At 45.2% G+C, this 7,467-nt stretch overlaps 1 pseudogene; it reads left to right on the top strand.

Annotated features, from left to right (window-relative positions):
- The first annotated feature begins 4,044 nt into the window (after positions 1 to 4,044).
- On the top strand, positions 4,045 to 7,467 carry LOC149343916 (uncharacterized; annotated as a pseudogene).

The following is a 7,467-nucleotide window of genomic DNA, read 5'->3' as shown; positions in this document are numbered from 1 at the left end:
ATAATCAAACTTTGTTCCCTGTCGTATTGCTGACGACTGTACAGTACTGCCTATGCTTAGAAGAAGAGCCTATTGATATTTCTGGGCTGAATAACCTGAGATTTAGCGTAGTGTCTCGCAGATTAAAGGGGTCGTGAAATGTTTTCCGAAAATTTTGAACGACGTGTGTATTTGGAATTCGGACCCTTCATTCTATAGTATACCTTGGTTCGTTTCATGTCCGGGTTGATTGAATAGCGAAAAAAACTAAATTTTGGTTTCCCAGTGCGCGTAACCCTCAACTCACAGCAAACGTCATCTTAAAAAGCCAATCAGAGGCTTCTGTCGTCAACAGAACATGGCGGCTTAGGGAGGCCTGTTGAGCCATAGTTGACCGATGTCACAGCCCTATCTTGACTCGAATGTGGCGTCACAATGACGTCACACCAGGCTGCACCGTCGACTGCTCAGAACGGAGTCTGCTAGCTGTTACGCTCACACATGTGCGTAAACTTAGCCGGCGGGCCGCACCAGTGGCCACTTGCGAACCGCCGCCCACCGCAAGCAGATTGTTCTTAACGTAAATATTAAACTCTAGGAGCAATAATTGTGGAAAATAGATCATTTTTGAGGATCGTTTAGCAATGCCGAGTTGCTGGTAGGAGCAGGAACTGTATTACGAGCAAATTTCTTGCCAGAACCGCCGCTCAGCTGCCGTTGCCCGGCCGTTGCGGTCCGGCTCGCGCGCCTGGCGTCCGCTAGCTCCGCTGCCGAGCGCACCGCTAAAGTGACCATATTTTTTTTTTGTGAGGCGATGCTGTTGGCATTAAAGGGATGCCAAGAGCAGGCATTTTATTATAACCCAGGTTAATTCCGAAGCTCTCTTCACCGCGGTTTCGATGCGAAACAGGCCTAGCGACGACCAGGGCAGCCAGAGAGCAGTGCAGCTCGTCGCCCGGCGCGCCCGCGTCCAGCGCCGTGCCGAAAGCGCTGGTGTGCGGGGGCAAAGTGTTACACCAGATGTGGGCCGGGCTTGAGCTTAGCGGCGCAAAGTTCCTTGCTGCTCCATGTGTCCCCCCAGGTGAAAATTTTCAACTGGGAACCAACTGGTTCCAGTTTAACTGAATTAAGGAACAATTCCCAGTTGCAACTGGAATCAGTTGCAACCGGTTCCAGTTGCAACTGGTTTCAGTCCTTCTCAACTGGGAATCGCTGCGTAAACCAGTTAACCTGGGACCAGTTAGATCCCAGTTGCAACTGGTCAGAGCCGCAGAAAAAATGCGCTTCATATATGAAATAATAAGGGAGTAATTACTCACTCACATCCATCCGAGCGCAGCCATACGGCTACAAAGGAAAGCTATACAGCTTTCTCAGAAACTTCGTAGTTAAAGAAAAATTCGTCCTGGTCCGGGGTTCGAACCCGGGACCACCGCTTCACCGGAGCAGTCGCTCTACCAATTGAGCGAACCGGATGCCAATGAGTAATTACTCCCTTATTACAAATCTACTCCACCTTGGGGGATTCCTCTAAACATTTGAGCATATATGAAATAATTTTGCACCGATGAATGTTTATTGTGTGACGCAGTTACAGCAGTGTTTCTTGTGTCCACTGGTGCCGCCGTTCCGATTTTATAGCATCCTGATTCTCGCACAGGATGTTTGTCAGATTTTTGACTGCAGCACTTGTGTCATTTTTGGTAATCTTCCCCCAGTGCTCGAGGGTTTGTGAAAATAAAATGGCGCAATGTCAGTCATGAACGTTGGCGGCATCTATAAATGGGTCTCACCTGCAACAACTTCCTCCTTTTCTGGAGTCAGCCTTGGTTTGACTGCTTCAGCTGTGCCGCTCTTCCGTGGTGCAAGACCCCCTTGACGCTCCGTGTAGCCAGCCCCGATGTAGTCCAAATTGCTTTGGCAGTCTCTTTCACAACAAGATTGGCTTTCTTATGTGACATTATTCTGCTCGCTTGCACTTTTGATAGTGTGATACCCCTCTGGAGGTAAAGCTGGAATTAAACATGTTATGCTCAAAATATGAGCCTGAAAAATTAGCTGGTTTTTCAAACGCAAGTTCACTCAAAGTACAAGGCTTGTACTTACAGAGTCATCAAGAAGGTACGTGAATTCTGCAGTAGGTTCCTTGCTGGTCTCAGAAAGTTCCACCCATTAAACAGTCAAAGACCTGTACTCTTCAACCGTCAACAACACGCACACAATAACGCATTGTGACAAATCTCTTAATGTCTCCAGGCAACTCACCTGTTGCAGAACCACTAGCTTGAGGCGGCTGAGTAGAGGGGCCTGTGTGACAGAATACGTTGCATGTTTAATGAGACCTCTGTATGCTAGCACCTCATCTACCATCACATTGAGATGGCAAAACTTACAGTTCGCCTGCACACGCTATACACAGTACTATCAGCAACGAATGAAATGGAAACAGGAGTACCGAAGTGCCAACATAAAAGTATCAACGTATTAGTTCCTGCAGAGGAAATACAATTGAGGTTACCACTTCCAAAAGACAGTCTTAAGCGAGTCGTCCGAGTCAGATGATGTGCTTGATGCACGCTGCCGTTTACGCTGCACACAAAGTTGCAATATAAACGAAGCTTGTTAATGTTGCCTGGTAGACACAGTACAAAAGAAATTTCGGGTTATGAGATACAACACTTAAAGTAACTTTAGAATTCTTCTGATGTGCTTGGCCTAATTGCGTCCGCAGGATAGAGCTATAATTTCCATTTTTTTGCAGAGGTCTTGTTCATTTTTTCATTTTGGCACGCTATTCACTCTATACATACGAGTGCGGGCGGTCCTCTATCGACCTCAACCTACGTTTATACATATTTACAGTCATGGGTGCGATCTGGGAGGAAAACAAAAATTTTACCCGGTCAGGCAAAACAGGTCAACGAAAACCATAGAAGCATACGGGGTCATGCGTGGTCTATTTACTGGAAAAAAAAGTGTGTGGCGGCAAAGCAAATTTTTTTCCCCGCAAATCTGCATCCCGCGGGCTTTATGTCCATATCTTCGCACTATAGTAACTGGCAGTACATTGTGTCCAGCAGGTCAACAAGTACTGAAAAGAAAAGGGCCATATTAAATGTGACTTTTCCTGCCGCACCAAAAGGGAGAGGCTGACTCACGGTTCAGGCAGCGCATTTCAGACACAGCTTTTTACCAAACCTCACTCCACGTGGAAGACAATGAAATATTTCATACCTGCTTCCTCTTTTGAATTACTGTTTCATCCTCAGAACTTTCCTCTAAGGTTACCCTAGGCACCGGGGCCTCTTCTTGCGTTAAACAAGTTCTTCCTGAGCATCTACAGGTCCAATATATAATACAGAAATTAAACAAATTGCTTGGTTAATTGAGAGCTGAAATCAGGGACACCACGAAATATGGCTACTTACCGCCAAGCTTGAAAATCTGTGTAGAGTAGAATCCGGTGTTTTCATGCTCCTGGTCGTCACGCCAAAACACAGTGTGTGGGGATTTGTTGTCATAGACTTCCCCCCTGGGAGGAAATCTTGTATACCCTTAACATACACAACATGGCAACGATTATCTTGGTCGTCCAAGAAGCGAACGAGCGCAAACATCTTGAGCTATAAAGACGCACGTGTTGCACACGATGTACAGTACGTGAGATAAAAAGTCGGCCTGAACAACATGGACAGCGTGAGTCGAGAAAGGCTAAACAGCTTGGCTGTGACTATGGCTATGACTAATACATTTTATTTTACAAAAATTTCAGTTATAATTTCTTTAAAAAAATTTTGTAATGTACTTTAGTTATTAGTTTTGTAATACATATGTGCATATAAAAAGTGAATAAGGGTAAAGAATTAAGAAGTCGCCTCAGAATATTGTTTTCTAGCCTACACAATCCAATCCTAGAATGTTACTTAGACAATTTGTGGAGATCTTGGTATGGTGTATAGTGTTGGCGGAGTTGACGAGAATTGTGCACCTGGAAAGTTGAGGCACTTGTAGTCGCTTCCAGGGTAAAAGAATAATGTATTTACTCAAGCGGAAAGGCAAGGTGCTATGCCGCCAAAGCGGCGCAAGGTTTACTTGGAGCGGTTCTTTGATGAAGCGAGGCTACCGAGATCAACAGAATACCGGCAATCTCATGCCGGCAGAAGTGCACCAAAAGAATGCGTCAACTCTTCCATGTCAGACGCGCCCACCGAAGATGATCAGTACGCTCCCAGCACCTCCTCACTGAACTCTTCTACAAGCATTGGCCCCGAAAATGCCCCATCCGCTTCGAGTTCTTGCTTCTACTTTCCCAGTGAAGATGACCGCGAAGAATCTGACTTGCTGAACAAGGAGAGCGACCATGATCCTGCCAGGTGCGCATCTTTCCCCGACTCCGATTTCTCGGCAGAGCACATAGCGACACTAGTCATTGACTTCGCGGTCACATCTGGGCTGACGTGGACACAGATAGAAAGCCTCATGAAGTTTGTTAGCTTCGTACTGAAGAGGAATGATCTTCCGGACACGAAATTGCTCTTTAAGAACTTTGCTGGGATTTCGCTGGACACCCTCACGTTTAATTATTATTTATTGCCCGGACTGCATGCGTCTGCTGGGCGAGTGCGAAAGGGTTCCGAAGAAGAAGCTGAAATATGTGGAACTGACGTGTGTGCAGTGCGGACAGAGGTATTCAGGGAGTGCTCTCGCCACTCCCTGAATTGTTTTGTCAGTTTGCCGGTGGAGCAGCAGCTGTGGTCTATGATTTCATCAAAAGAAGTTGCCAGAGCACTAAAGACCTCCTTAGAAAAAATATCTCAGCCTCGCGACACTGCCCTCAAATGTGACATAACAGATGGGGAGTTGTACACAAAGCAAAGAGCGGTGCTTGGTCTCGGCGATATGGACATAACGTTGACGATGAGTTACGATGGGCGTCCGCTGTTTAACTCCTCAAAATATGCAATTTGGCCTGTGCAGGCGGCAATTAACGATCTACCCAAAAGTCTACGGTGCCGAAGCCTAGCAATCTCCACGCATTGGTTTGGCCAATCTCATCCCGATATGACTGATGCTTAAGGCCTTCACAAAGCAGATGAGGGTGCTTGGCGAAACTGGGGTAAAATGGAGCTCTGATGGCAAGACTTTCTACTCAAAGATAATATCGTTCGCTCAGTGTATTTCATTTCAGTTGTAGATGGTAAGACCAACCTGATTTAGAACTAATACCCAAGAAAAAGGAAATTTGAGCATTATACTAAAAAATCCAGTGTGCTTTGATTCTTTTTCAAAAGCCGTTGTTTTTCCCAGTATGTGAAGGAAAATGTATATTTTCCTGTCAATTTTATTTTTCGTTGATTTCTAACCAAAGTACACCTTAATGTATATTGTGCCAAAAATACTTTTCCTTGCTTTCTTTGTGATTAACAGCTGAGAAAATCGTAGAGGAATGAAAACTTTCTATATTAAACACAGAAACATCACTGCACAATCAATATTAAAGAACTGAACTAATTATCATTGTTCATTGCAGAGTACAAATATGGCTTGGTATTCATCTTGCAGGTGTACTGCCTCAACTGTGTCGCTGATGCACCAGCTCATGCACTCATGCAGAATATGGCGCAATATAATGGCTACTTTGGGGGCAGCTGGTGCTTGCACACTGGAAAATTCATGGAAGGTGAGAACACAGTTGTACAATGCAACAGAAGATCTCGTGCAGTAACAGGCCGAGTGCTGCACATCTTTCAGCCGTGTGACAGCTTAAGAGAATTCATTGTAAAAGTAAAGGCGCCAAAAATAACTAGTTGTGAGTGGCGCTCTATCCCGTTCTCTTGTCTTGTTTGTGTGTGTGGTTTTTTAGCGCCTTTACTTTTACAGTGTGACAGCTTGTCGTCACCTCCCATTATCCACATTGCCTTTGCGATGTAACCTCTAATGCCCATACCAGTTATTCTGCTTCTATTTCATTACTTCTGGCTCTTTTTGTAGGCCACATCACAACAGTATGCTGTGCAGTGCATGTGATGCTTTTCAGTTTTTGTTTTCACTTGCTTGGGGCCAAACTTACTATCAATGGATGGAGTAAGAAGTGCTCCAGCAATAAATAGAGTAAGAAGTTAAAAAGGACTTGAATCTGTTGTAGTTTGCTAATATGTTTATTTGCATTACACAGATCAGAGCTGGAGCGTAGATCTATGTGCTTTACTTATATTTGCCCTATACTTATATTTGCATCAAAATTTGCTGAACAGGAACATTCAAGTACCCTACCAGTGCCACCACCTTTCCAGACAGAAGCAAGGACTCTGTCATGAGTGACATGAAGAAAGCGCATGACGCTGGCATACATAAGCATGGCGTGAAGGGACCATCTCCACTGATTAATTTTCCAGCATTCGAATCTGTGTGGAGCTTCAGCCCTGATTGCATGCATTGTGTGCTGCTTGGTGTGACACGCCAGGTTATGGAGTTGTGGATTTCAACTGCTGGTACACCATACTACATTGGTTCGCCGCAACTCCTGCAAGAGATTGATGAGCGGCTGTGTCACATCAAGCCGCCAAAGTGAATTCCACGTCTGCCACGATCACTGCAGCTGAGAAAATATAGGACAGCGGTCGAATGACAGCAGTGGCTCCTTATTTCAGTCTTGTATGCCTAGATGGCCTACTGCCTGAGCGCTACCTCACTCACTTTAGTGTTTTAGTTAAGGGTATATTTCTGCTACTTCAAGATCATGTATCAAGCAGTGACATTGCCACGAGCACCAACTGCCTAGTGCAGTTTGCTGTTGGCACGCAGTTTCTGTGTGCTGAGAAAGGCATGACATCAAATGTTCACCAACTCCTCCACATTTCAAAAAGTGTTGTGCTCCAGGGGCCACTTTGGGCACATTCTTGTTTCTGCTTTGAGACAAGTATAGGCAGGTTGAAGGGCTTTATTACATCAGCAAAGGGTGTGCCTCATCAGATTATGACACGCGTGATGATGGCACACACACTGAATGCCTGCAAGGCAGTTGCAAGCCCGCACGTTCAAACCTTCCTCAAATGTGGATTGCCTAAGGAGGAACCTGCAGCCCTTCTTGGCAAGCCAAGAACGGTAGAAGGTTCTCTCCGCACAGATCAATGGCCCTATTGTGGAGTATGTCAGAGTACGCATCTCCGGCCATGTATTTCATAGTGAGCAGTACAGTAGGCCAGAAAAAACTGACTGCACAGCAGTATGACTGCCGAACAATGTGTTTTTGAAAAATTCAACATTGTGCCATTTGGTTGCAGTGACGCAGAAAAAGAAAAAGCCTTCATAGTTTTCAGAAACTGTGTAGCAGCTGCTTCATTTGGCACCACTCACATTACAAAGGTTGAGAGGTGGAGCTCGCTGAAAGTCATTGAAATCGATGCAAGTGTGGTACCATGCTTATGGCTACAATGCCATGGAAAATTTTTCTCTTGTAGTCTTGTGAATCACTTCAGATATTGAGTA

Source organism: Amblyomma mixtum, chromosome 5 (assembly GCF_055824585.1).
Source record: "Amblyomma mixtum isolate Tamu chromosome 5, ASM5582458v1, whole genome shotgun sequence".
NCBI classification, from domain to species: Eukaryota; Metazoa; Arthropoda; class Arachnida; order Ixodida; family Ixodidae; genus Amblyomma; species Amblyomma mixtum.
The sequence above is the reverse complement of the archived record's forward strand: the minus strand, read 5'-3'. Positions and strand labels throughout refer to the sequence as shown.